Source organism: Cyprinodon tularosa, unplaced genomic scaffold, assembly GCF_016077235.1.
Source record: "Cyprinodon tularosa strain WSP-4 unplaced genomic scaffold, ASM1607723v1 ctg623, whole genome shotgun sequence".
Lineage (NCBI taxonomy): Eukaryota > Metazoa > Chordata > Actinopteri > Cyprinodontiformes > Cyprinodontidae > Cyprinodon > Cyprinodon tularosa.
In genome coordinates, this window is record NW_024039367.1 from 34,967 (window position 1) to 47,621 (window position 12,655).

Genomic DNA, 12,655 nt, shown 5'->3' on the forward strand with positions numbered 1-12,655 from the left:
CTGTAAAATTGACAGACCTTAGTAGCCAGTTTGCTCAGCCATGTCTTTTTTCAAATACGTCGTCGCCATTTATTTTTAGGGCTTTCAACACGAAATTGCACAAATTGCCAAGACAGCGAGTTTCACACTAGTGAGCATCATATTTCTCTTCTATTTGTTTGGCTTCCGGAAAGACGAGTCAGAGCAGCTCTATCTCACTGCGGAGCTGAGTCCGACATGCTTTTTAGTCGTGCAGTGTGAGCTGGTAGATCGCATCAGAGCATCGGCTGAACATAAATCATGAGCTGTGAACTCACACTGCACGACTGAACCCTGCAGTTTAATCGTACAGTGTGAGCAGTAGCTGCGTTCAATGACTGAAAAAAATCGCAGAGTGTACGCCCAGCTTTAACCACTAGGCCATCACTCCCCCTGAATGGTAAATGGCCTGTGCTTACATAGCGCTTTTTCAAGCCATGAGACTTGACCAAAGCACTTCACACTACATTCAGTCATTCACCCATTCATGCACACACTCACACACTGATGGTGGCAAGCTACATTGTAGCCACAGCTGCTCTAGGTCTCACTGACAGAAGCGAGGCTGCTACTGGGCCCTCTTACTGTCATCTGTAGGCAATGCAGGTGAAGTGTCTTGCCCAAGGACACAATGACACTGAAAGCCGAAGCCGGGGCTCGACCAACAACTCTTCAATTGCAGGGCAAACTCCTGCACCCAACGGTACTATCGCCCCTTAAGTTAAACTTTTGTTTCATAATACCATTGTGCCCCTCATGCAAGTTTGGCTGAGCTTTATTGGTGTGTGTGTTGTGTCAAATTTCTATCCTATAGAAACAAAAAGTAATGCATTTCTAATTAAAATTCCCTAGTATCTCTAATAAACTAAAATAAAGCACATGTTGAAATTTCTTAGCCACATTTTTATTAATTTTACAGAACTTTTTTGCTGTGTGTCAGTTGTAAAATAAGCAGCATCTTTTAAAAGATGATGCACAAAGTATACCCCCCTTGTCTAAAATATAAAACAACAATTGCTGTACAACATCAAACTCCTAATGACCACATTTTGCAAACTCAATGCAAAAGCCCAAGCACTCCACCATAAAGATGGACCTGAACACTGAAGAGCTAAAGAGAGCATTTGCATCACAACTCCTACACTCTGTTCTCTGTTTGGAGGATGAGTCACTGTTTGGATCATTGAAGTGCAAGTCATGAACTCTGCTGATTGCACTTATGTAGAATAAAAGGGGGTTGGGTTAAAATGCTCACAACCACTTTGTTCGTTGTGCCGTACTTATGGTATTTAGTGAGATATTAAGGGATGGTCTTGTTGTTTCCAGTTTAGAATAATTAACCTTTAAATGAGGTAAAGTAGAATATGCTTTAAAAAAAGCTTTTGTTATACACTCGTTCAAAATAATAAAATGTAAGATAAAAATCTTAATTAAATAAAACAAAAGGTTAAAACTCTTACTACAAATTTCATGATGTTGGCACTGATGACAGGCTTGTATACTAATTTCATTCTCCTGTCTAGCTCAGCCCAGTTTCTCATTACTGCTAATCAGAGATGGGAAGTAACGAAGTACAAATACTTCGTTACTGTACTCAAGTAGATTTTTCTGATATTTTTACTTTACTTTACTACTTATTTTTATGGCGACTTTTTACTTCTACTCCTTACATTTTTACACAAATATCTGTACTTTCTACTCCTTACATTTTAAAAAATTGGCTCGTTACTTTAGTTTTGAATCATTTCAATGGAGTTACCGTTATTATTTTTCACGTCATCAATACCAAATTCAATCTAATTGGATGGGAATCTACGTTGCATTCTTATATTATATTATTATTTTTATCCTAAGTGTATATATTAGTCTATTTTTTGCATGCCTTATACCCCAGTGTTTTTAGAGATTTTTGTAATTTTATTTACCTATTCCATATTATATGTTTCATGTTGCACGATTGTACCATAAAAAATTCCTAGTTGCGAACTCCTTCACTAACAATGGCAATAAACCCGATTCTGATTCTGATTTGATGCACCACTACAAGATGAAGGACCTTCTCACTCCACATTCATCCACCAGATCTCTTCGATCACAAGACTGCAACTTCCTTCACCTTCCTCGCTCCAGATTAAGGTCCATGGGAGATCGGGCCTTCGCTGTCGCTGCCCCCCGTCTCTGGAACTCTCTCCCAGATCATCTGAGAGCTCCACAACCATTGAATGATTTTAAAAGAGGCTTGAAGACTTTTTTATTTAAGCAAGCCTATTCTGCCTCCACATGATTTTTATGTTGTTTATTTTTATCTTTGATTTTATTGACCACATGATTTTTATGTTGTTTATTTTTATCTTTGATTTTATTGACCACATGATTTTTATGGTTGATTTTTATCTTTGATTTTATTTGCACTGTGTAGCACTTTGGGGTTTTTTCTTAATGAAAAGTGCGGTACAAAATTGGATTTATTATTATTATTATTATGAATCGACAGATTCAGCGGTATTCATTGGCAGCAAATCATTGCAGCTTGGTGGCGGCGGCGTTAGCATAGTAGCATGGACGACGAGATGATTGAAAATGAACACAACGGAGATCTAGTCCTATTGGCAGACATTCATTTAAAATGTAGGCAACGGCATGAAAAAAGTGGTTTCTACTTTTACTTTTATACATTAAGTAAATTTACAAGCCTGTACTTTGTTACTTTTACTTGAGTAAAGAAGTTTAATCAGTACTTCCACTTTTACCAGAGTATTTTTTACCTCAAGTATCTGTACTTTTACTCAAGTACGGAAAGTGAGTACTTTTGCCATCTCTGCTGCTCATCATATCCACCTGTTCCAGCTTCTATTTAAACTGCTTGCTCCCAGTAATCAGTGTCAGATTATTCTTGAGCCTTTGGTGTGAGAATAATTTAAGCGTACCTATATTCTGATTACCTGATCTTGACCTGTTCTGCCTCTTGACCTCCAAGCCTGCCTGTTCCTTAGTGATCTCTTTGCCTGACCTGTCTTCGGATTCTTGCTGGAATATACTTGTGGACTGTACCTAGCTCTGCCTCCTGACTTTGGCCTCTGAATTATCCTGCCTTCCTTTGTCTGCTTTGATCTGGCCTCCTGTCAGTTCTGTAATCTTCAAGGCTTCGGCATCTGGAACTCTCTGTGCAGCAACAGCTGCATCTTGTCAGCCAACTGGCTTGTATCAATCTCCTTCTCTGGGCAGGGACTGTACTCTAAACCAGTTTAGTGACTCATACGTTCATATCATCCTCCGTCAGGTCATCGTAGTCGCTAACCTGTGTTAGGTCTCTCCATAGTTTCCTGCCTTAGAAGTCCTAGCTGCTGCTACTGCAGACTGTTTAATTAAAGGTCAAATAGAAAGGGGTGCGTTTAGAACAGTTTTATCGTGTGTGAAAGCATTGGATGCAGCATGCTGCCACTGTACCCCAAAAGAGTGGAGACACATTTACCTGTATGATTAATTGGGATTGCAAAGAGAAGGGCACTATTATGACTGCATTGTGCCAATCTGGATGCTTCAGCATACCGAGGCATTTTAGCCATTTCCATGCTCCCAACTTTGTGTTCACACTTTGGAGCTGGCCCCATTCTCTTCCAAGACAAATGTGTTCCAGAGCACAAAGCAAGATCCATGAAGACATGAATGGCAGAGTCTGGTGTCAATGAACTTGACTGGCCTGCACAGAGACCTGACCTCAACCTAGTAGAACATCTTTGGGATGAACTGGAGTGAAGACTGAGGGCCAGGCCATCTCGTCCAACATCGGTGTGTGACGTCACAAATGTGCTTCTGGAAAATGGACAAAGATTCCCATAAACATTATCCTAAACATTGTGGACAGCCTTCCCAGAAGAGTTGAAGCTGTTTCAGTCGCAAAAGGTGGACCAACATCCACTTCCAATCTATAAGGAATGGGATGTCACTTATCCTTAAATGGGAGTCAGGGCAGCTGTCCCTTTGTATCTGGAAGTCCCACATGAACTCAGCTTAGTCATTCTCTACTACCTTTGGAAGTACCTCCTGATTTTGACCTGGAGGTCTCACGTTTGTTTTCTGCACAGATGTTTCTATACTTTATTCTTGGTTATAACATCCCATGTGTTGCATTCCTTCCAGAACCTTACACCCAGCTGTGAGATGCTGGATTGTTTCTGGGGCCTCTTTGCATAGCCTGCACCCGGGATCTTGCCTGGTATGGTAGATCTTGGCCCCTTTTGCTCAGGTGCTCAAGGCCTGCTCTTGTAGTACCATGTTCAGCGCTTCTGTGTTGTCCTTCATCCTGGCCCTCTCTAGTCATTGGTAGAATTTGGTCATATCACCCACTTCAAAAATGCAGGGATTTTTTTCCTCCAATGATAGTTCCTCCAGTCCCTTCATTTCCAGCTACTGTCCGAGACTTTCACTGAGTGCTTCATTTCTTGGGACCATCTTCCTGATGTATTCTTGGAGCTTGCATGTTTCATCTTCAATGGAGAATCTAATGCTTACTGTAGTCCTCTGCCTCCTTCTTTCTTCTTTGCTTAATGTATAGTCTGTAGATACTAGATTTGGGGTAAAATCCACCATGCACGGTGAGTACCTGAGGCTGTACAAGATGTTATACATCAACGGGCTGAATTTATTCCTGAGGCAAACTTGTTATCCCAACAGAGTATCCGATTACAAGCATATCTGTTAATTGCCTGAAGACTTACTGCAGGTATTTGGCTCTTCCTTTTGGCCTCCACATGGTTGCCATTTGTCTGTTGTTTTACAAGGCATTTTTAGCTGTCTTCTACATCCACTATTCTCACTGATTGGAATGTGATCCCTTCTATGTGGATTACCTTTGCCCCTCTTTGTCACCAACCGGCCACATTTCTCCAGTCCTCATGACATTCTGATGTCCCTTCTGTAGATTTTGGTGGTGTAGATCATTGAGTTAATGTCTCGCTCCCTCTTGGCATACAGCTCTATGTACAGGAGATAGGTGATAGTGTCCCCATATCTGATTCTGTATCCGTATCTGTATCAGCAGGAATCGCAGAGCTCCTTAGTATATTTCACATTTGAGAAATTTCTATTGGCTTGAACAGTCGGACTGACAGACAGACAGATATGATTAGTGTTTATTTATTTTGACCCATTTGGATGTTGCTGCTACCAAAATATAAAATAAAATAAAAAATACCAAATAATCCATCTAACTTAATTTAAAGAGAAAAACGTCAATGTTATAGTTTAATAATAACTCTTATGTTAACTATATGCGTCATTGAAAGCCTTATTTTAAAGAGAATTGTTTAAACCCAGGGCTTAAATGCCTTCCTCCTTTTCTGTTTTGACCTTTTTAAGGAAAGCTTTCCGTGTTTTTAACCTACCACGCACATACACTATTTGTATTACACTATAGGGCTACATACCAGTGCCACACAGTTACCGGGCACATTTCCTGTGGTGTCCACAATTCTGGCTTGATATGATGTGACCATTTGAAAAGACCTCATACATTGCCCCATACTTAATATACCTATTGCATTTTCTAAAATATTTTTTCAAATTTTAAAAAACATTTTTTCTTTTGATAATGCCAATCTTCATGTAGCAAAGGGCTTAGAGTATAAACTGTGACATTCATACAACAAAGTAGTTGTAGAATGTCCAAGGTCGTTCGGTCAGCTGAAGAAAGGAGTGCCAAAATGGAGCTTAATGCATGTATATGGTTGTGGCAATGAGAGACTAATGATCTTTCTATCAACTGTGCCTTCCCAATTCTCATTTCATTAGCCCATGATGTCCTATTGAAGACAGCTGGGGAAGTCACGGTCCGGCGCTTCCCTACAATGGCTAGTCATTGACGCAGGCTTTAGGCCTGTCAGTTATTCATGCCACGTATCTTTGGACACAATAGCATCATCAGTGGCCTTATTCAATCAGTCTTCTCAGGCTGTGTGTGACTTTGCTGCTGCAGACTTGCCCCATCCAGCCGTCTTTGGATCGGTATCACTGAAGCATCAACAATCAGTGTGTCTCCTTAAATCACCTTCAAGTGTTCTCTGATTTCTCCTGAATGGGTCTGACGTTCTACCGTTGCTCCACTGGCTGCTCTGGAGAGCAAAAGCATGTTTGGTCAAGCAAACAGAAAAAGACAATGCTTTTACTTATTGAACATACTGTTACAGCACCAGAATAATATGAAAGATTGGTTTAAAGTCCCTCTGTAATAATGCCTGGTTGCAGGACATGGAACTTTTCAAATAAGAATCAACGCCTGTAAAAACATGACATAACACAGTGGGGTTTTTTGTTGTAGGAGGTTAACATTGATTTAAGCATGCAGCATGAAAGAGTGTGGGACAATACAGATCAATGCGCTTATCAATCAATGACCAATGAGCTGCACAGAATAGCAATGGAAGTTTCTTTATTTCAATGTGGAGCAAATCCCAAACTTTAATGTTTCAGAAATGCCAATCTCTAAATCCACTTTATGGAACAACAATGTTTGAGCAATCTCCCCTAGAGTCATAAAATTATATTGTTACGACATTTTTAACAATGTAAGGTTCAGTGAGTGGGCCTGAGGAGACAAAGCTGAACTACTTGTACTTCAGTCCAGAACCACTTCAGTTTCAACCACATAATTGTACTCAAGCCTTTTTTCGCTGCTCTGAATTCCAACACAATTCACATTTTAGCTGTCAGAAGAGCTGGGCTCAAAACATGTCTGAGAGCAGCATCTTTAATCTCAGGTAAGAGACAGTTTTTATTAAACTGTGATTTTTTGTTTTTTCCTTCTATTCTGGAAATATGGCGGCTCAGTAATTTGAGCTTTTGAGCTTTTGAGTCGCCGTTGAAGTTTCTGAATTGTTCTGTGGGGCTTAGAGAGCAAGGCTGTCAGATTACATAATTATGTTGAGAAAACTGAAACTCTAGTGAAATGTGCTGTCAGATTTGACCGAGCAAATGTGAAACGGAAACTAGGTATGGCTTAAGCTTTGCAGGAGGATTACTGTATCATGTCCTCATCGTTTGCTATCCTAGGATGAAACTGCATGCTGCAACATCAGTCAGAGGGAATGCTTTTTCCCCCAGTAATATGTAGGTTACATGTCAGGAAATTAAACTTCTTAGCAGTTTATGTAATGTGTCATATGTCTTGCTGAGCTCTTTAATATTTCACAGGTGTTGTTAAGTAGTGCCTTTTGGTAAGACTTTTCGTACAGAACAAAGTTCTGTTGTATGAGGATGGGCTTGAGAATTCAGGATTTAAATATTCAAGATGATCTGAATGGATTTATCGGCAGCCTCTTATTGAATACCAGCAACATGAGGTATTTGTTTGACTGAACTAACAGTCACAATAACGAGGAGGGTACAGACCTTTAACCATGTTTGCAAAACTACTGTATGCAGTTTTCTTTTTTTTTTTCTAACAGCAGTTGACCAACTAAGTTTTATGCTTTAAAAACATATCTCTCTCTTGGTACTACGTTACTAAAGACATTTGACCAAATGGATGTGCATCACTAACTTCATATGAACTGTGCATTCTCTGTGCTTAGCTTCCAGTCAGAAATACAGCCAACCCCCTACTAAGCTTGCAATTCTGACCAGTAAAGTTAGGCCTTATGGAGAAACACAGCTTTAAGAATCATATATGGTTGTGAACATACAAAAACTATAAAAACTATGTATCATTATATACATATATTCTTTTAACTGTGGTTTGTATCTTAAACTCAAACATCAACACTTTATACCAATGCACTATAAGAAGGTTAATGAGTTGGGGGGAAGGGGAGCTCTTAGTCTGGACCTTTTGTTTGCTCTAATCATATGCCTAGAACAACCATCAGTGCATCTCTATTCTTGGTCTCAGTCCAGCATCCATGAGCCATTTGTAAAGCAGCAGAGCAGGAAATGAGGTTGGAACCCTGCATTCGTCGGAGCCTAGAGGATGAGCCTGAAGGTGTCACACTTTAGCTGGCTTGCCAAATACGTCTGGCCCCTCCCATTCATACAGGAGTGGGGTCATCAGAGATGGGTGGGGGTATAAATCCAGCAGTAGGGATCACAAAGTGGTGTTAATGGACAAAGACATCTTTGTTCTCCAAATTTATTACAGTAGAAAGTAGGGCACCCAAAAGAATATTTATAGATGGGGCACTGTCGTGTGCAGATCCTCTGTAAAGATTAGAAGCAGTCAGTTTCCAATCATTTGTTGTCTTGTTTCTTTTCCTATTCCTGACATCTTCTTTTCTTTTTATACTGCTAATTTTCATTTTAATTTGCAGTAACCATTACCAAGTTTACTATCTGCACAGCATAATGTGAAATGCTTACAATGACAAAAAATGTATGAAGGAATTCAAATAAGAATACATTCTTCTGGCCATGTTTGTTTGCACAAAAATATATATATATTTTCTCTTTCAAATTCAGTTCAATTCAAATAAAAAAAAAAGTATTAGATAAGCTGTGTTTACATTAAAAATGTCTGCAGAACTATGTCGATATTCCGCTAATTTGAACTTGCAAATTTAGACACATGAAATACATCCATATTTCAGCCACGGCTCTAATGCTCATAGCGCTCAGCATAAAAAGTACTCTGTCTCCTTCAAATTTGCAGTGCCATCAAAAAACGAGACTTGTTTTTCGAAATTGCAGTGTTTCAATTTAGCAAATTTATTTTTGGTAATTACAATTTACGCAATTTGATGGTTAAGTAAAATCCAGCTAATGATCCAACAGGGAAATTAAATGTGTTTTCTTAACAAGTTATTGTATATGTTAATAGTTGTGGGCAATAATAATAACCACAAGCAAGAAAATTCCTAACATCACAATCAACAATTCAGCCAACAAACAGCAGTATGTAAAGATGTTTTGTAAGGACAATCAAACACAAGCAGTATGTACAAAGATGTGTATATATATCCTTTCTCATTTATCAATAGTGTGAAATGCTTGTATGTTTCCAGCAGAGCAGCTGACTACCCTGGCTGTGATGTTTTCTATTGTGTTCATCATTTAAACAGACTGGGGGACAGACCAGTCACTGTGTTGGTGTGTTTTTGCCATTAATGTTCTTTAGTGCTAAACTGGAGGTAGACATCAAAGCAGTCCATGACCAGAATGAGTGGTTATCTGCAGAGATATTAGTTGTTGTCTTTTCTGGCCAAGACCTGTACAGGTTGACGATGAGCCCTAATGCCAGCCAGCCCTGCAGACCTACAGTAGTAGCTTATTGTAGTTTGGACCTGTTCTATTATCTAGATGAACCAAACCACATTAATGGATGTGCATAAAATATGGGATGATAGTTTAGAAGATGGCTAGCATCTCCTGTGGTAGGTCGTACTTCTTGAGTTTGTGCAGGCAGAACTATCTCTGCTGGACCTTCTTCCTTAATCAATGTGGGAGAACCACAACAGGCTACTAGATAGGTGGTTCCTTGGAACCAGAGGCAATTCACAGAAATGGAAATTGAATCTACAATCCTTAATGATTACAGAAACAGATTTCAAGGTAAATAAAACACATTTAATTTTAAACAATACTAAAAATTAAAGCAGACATTGAAAGTTTTTATCATTATTAAGTTTTTTAGATAGGGACAAAATAGTTAAAGACTACTTAGTAGGAAATGGTAGTATTTGCATAATCACCATAATTTACTATCCATCCATCCATTTTCCATCACACTTATCCCAGCTGGGGTTTGAGAGGATTGCTGGTGCCTATCTCCAGCTGTCAATCGGCGAGAGGCGGGGTCCACCCTGGACAGGTCGCCAGTCCATCTCAGTGCAACACAAGAGATAAACAGGACAATCAACAATTCACATACACCTAACAAGAATGTTTTTGGACTGTGGGAGGAAGCTGGAGTGGCAGTGGCGTTGGATGTTGCCCTGAAATCGAAGGGTTGATGCTTCAAGCCCCGGCTCTGACTTTCATTGTCGTTGTGTCCTTGGGCAAGACACTTCACTTGCATTGTCTACAGATGGTGGTCAGAGTCCCCGTTGGCGCCAGTGTACGGCAGCCCCGCTTCTGTCAGTGAGCCCCAGGGAAGCTGTGGCTACAATGTAGCTTGCCACCATCAGTGTGTGCGTGAATGGGTGAATTAATGTAGTGTAAAGCGCTTTGGTCAAGTCTCCTGACTTGAAAAAAGGCGCTATACAGTATAAGTACATGCCATTTACCATTTGTACCTGAAGAGAACCCATGCATGCATGTGGAGAACATGCAAACTCCATGCAGAAAGATCCCAGGCCAGGAACTGAACCCAGAACCTTCTTGGAGCAAGGCAGCAGTGCTACCCATTGCACCACTGAGAGCTCTAGACTGCAGTTATTGTAAATACTATACTTATTAATGAAACTGGAACTTTCTTTTTACATGTAGGCCCTTTTAGACCTATTTTTTTTACTCTGTGTATCATAATATCCAGTTGTTATGACTTAAACAGGTTTTCGGTTTCAAAGTTAAACTTTATCAATTGAACTATACTTACTTAAACATGAGTCTCTTTTTCCAATTTACCAATGCAGACCGTCTTACTAGGCATGGTGTTCCTCAAAGGACCTTTTTTCTACATTCTGAATCCCCATATTCCCCATATGTTTTTGCCTTGGACATTGGTATTTCAAAAACATTCGTATTTATCTATGCTGATGATGTCTTATTCTATATGCTAGGTAAATTATAGGAGTTAACATTAAATTGTTTGGAAAATTGTTTCTATTGCTGTTCTGATGATATACTTTTTTCTAAGTAAATTAATATTGATACAATTTTCTGCAACCACTTTAAATTATGGATAATGTTAAATTGATTGTTCGGTCAAGATCAACTCTTGACTGCTCTTTTAAACAAGAAAACATAATCAAGATATTATCTACTTTTTTAAACAATTCAAATTCTTGCAGATGTGAAGCTGTATCTTTTTGTCCAAAAAAGATTAATGATCAACCAAAATAAAAATTGAAAACCGCTGCACTAGATCTGGACTTTTAAATAACACATCCCTTTTTTGATTTCTTAATGTGTTTTTGTGTTTAATGAGTCTTTAGGATCTCCTACCAAATAAATACATCCAGAAAGTCTCTAAAGAGAGCCCAGGTCTCATCACTAAGCCAGATCGGACCAAGTTTAAGCAAAAGCATTGGTGTTGGTTGGACCAGCTAAATAGAAAGCTCTTTTGTGTAATTTACCTAAAGCATCAATGCCATTGTTTAATTTTTCTGTTATATTTACTTGAAATTTTCTTGGAGACTTTCAGTCCAAAACAGAATTTCTTTTCATTGGCTTTAAGATATTTTATCAATTGCATGTATGTTATAGGTATTTAGATAAGTTTAAATGAGTTAACATCCATCTCTAGCATCTTTGAGTTATTTTCTTCTAGTTTGAGTCTGGTTTTGACATAACATACTTCTGAGTGTTTGGGGGAAAATAATCATGGTGGCATCTCTTAGTCTGAATGCTAAATTATCAGCCTCGGTGCCACGGCAATTAGTTTCTGACGGTTTAAGCAGAATCAGTCATTTCCCGAGAGTAAATGAGAGCCGCATGTATTGCTTTTCCCGCGTACACCGGGGAGGGATAATTGAGCAAAATTTTGTCAAATAGAAGGTGCTATTAATGTAAACAAATGAGACAACTGAAGGAAAACGAACCTTGTTTCAAAGACCATTTCACACATCAAAACACAGATGGGAGCAGTTTCTCATAATTACTATCATCTAAGATTATTAGATGTCAAACACAGTTTTGATACAAGGTTTCCAATTAACAATAATGTGCAAAAGACTTGGGTCACCAGTTATTTTTGATCAAGATCTTGTAGTGTTTTAAGATGGTTTTTGGACTTTTCTGAGGAAAGTTAGAGGGGCTCCTTTTACCTTCTATTTATTTCAGTCCATCCATCCATCCATCCATCCATCCATCCATCCATCCATCCATCCATCCATCCATCCATCCATCCATCCATCCATCCATCCATCCATCCATCCATCAATCCATCCATCCATCCATCCATGCAGCAAGAGTAAAGTTTGTAAAATAACATTTTATTCTCCTACTACAGGTAAATCTAGACTTTCCCATACCTGTCACCCTGAAGGAGATGATGTGTCAAACTGCAGCCCTCTGAGCAGAACTCTCAGGTCAGCTCCAGCTCAGCCTCTGAGCAGCTCCTTCCCCCTGCCCTACCCGTGTAATGGGACACTGCTAAACGATGCTGAGAGCACCCCTGTGAAGTCATGGCCTGTTACACCTGACTTGCCCCTCGCTGCTCTTGTTAGCTTATCTTCCTCCGGGCTAATTTATGACCCTATCAGACACGCTGTGCTGCTGGCTACTGTACGGACTAAAACTAATTACTTAACTAATTACTGGGGTTTAATAACTCAAGTACGCTCACCTTATTTTTGATCTTTAATGTATAATGAACGTGCATGGCCACACGAGGACAACTCTAATGGCTGGTGTTGCTATCATCTGATCATCAGGGATGTTGAATCATTCAAAAAGCTGTAAGTAAACAGAAAGTTATCTATACTTTTTTAAAATCAATATGTAACCAAGATGTGTACTTTTTGGTAGGAATGCATGTTTGTTTCTTTCT